At 35.7% G+C, this 1,144-nt stretch overlaps 1 protein-coding gene across 1 annotated transcript in view; it reads right to left on the minus strand.

Moving 5' to 3' along the window:
* LOC119591146 (neuropeptide-like protein 29) overlaps window positions 1–1,144 on the minus strand; it is a 7,485-nt gene that overhangs the window by 4,179 nt on the left and 2,162 nt on the right. The window lies entirely within an intron of this gene.

Here is a 1,144-nt window from a genome sequence, read left to right on the forward strand (position 1 = left end):
ATGCTCGAATTGGTGTACTCCAGAGTCTGAAGTGAGATGCCAGTTCTTCCTTGAGACCGGACGGAGTATTGGTTGTCTATAGAGCAAGAGGAACTTCCTGTACTGTGACTTTACTATTGTATAGAAGTTACCGAATACTTTTCTTTCCTTTTTAAAATAGATTTTTCTTGAGACTGGACAGTGCTTCTTTAAAAAATTGTTTAATTTGAGTGAATTATCTTCAGATGTTTGAAATATATTTTTCTTGAGACTGGACAGTGCTTCTTTAAAAAAAATTTAATTTGAGTGAATTATCTTCAAATGTTTACAAACACTGCCGATCAATAAAGGGTTAGTTAAAGTTAATAAGGGAAAACGTATATAAATTATAATTTTTTCATTTGTTATCAAGTAACAGGTAACAAAATAGAATAGTATAAAATTCACATCGACTGCAACTGAATTCTGTCGGTCTGAATGGACCAAAGCGCCAGGAGTCAAGTATAGCCGACTCCAAAGGCGTTTATGATGTAATTATATCATATCAAGTTGACAGTAGTTATCAATCTTCTTTTGAACGAGGCAGTTGCTTTAATTTTCGAGTTAGAAAAATATAGTCAAAGCTTTCATTATGGGATGTATATCATACACTATATAATATCTCAAAAATTTATTCATTTATGTCATCATAAATAATTATTTTCCGTATCCATAGCCACCATAACCTCCTCCGTAACCACCATAGCCTCCTCCATAACCTCTCCCATAACCAAATCCGTAGCCACCATAGCCTCTTCCGTAGCCGCCATAATAACCACCTCCATAGCCACCATAACCACCTCCGTAGCCACCATAACCTCCTCCCCATAACCTCCATAGCGACTTGCCAGAACGGAAGCCACCATGGCGGCCATCAGCACAAGAGCCAGAGTGTATTTCTGCAACTGAAATATGATAGATTAAGCGACTGCATAAGTCACAGTGACAGAATAGTAAACACGATAGCAATTTGACGATGGTAATAATCTCTTTGATTAACAGTAGACCTAAACCTTAATCATTATCAATATAATAATCACAATAACCATAATTAAAATAGAAAAGTTGGTTGAGAATTTGATATCTAATATGTCTTGCACATCCATTATCAAATACGTTCTCCTCT

The sequence above is a fragment of the Penaeus monodon genome, chromosome 28 (genome assembly GCF_015228065.2).
Source record: "Penaeus monodon isolate SGIC_2016 chromosome 28, NSTDA_Pmon_1, whole genome shotgun sequence".
Taxonomy (NCBI): Eukaryota; Metazoa; Arthropoda; class Malacostraca; order Decapoda; family Penaeidae; genus Penaeus; species Penaeus monodon.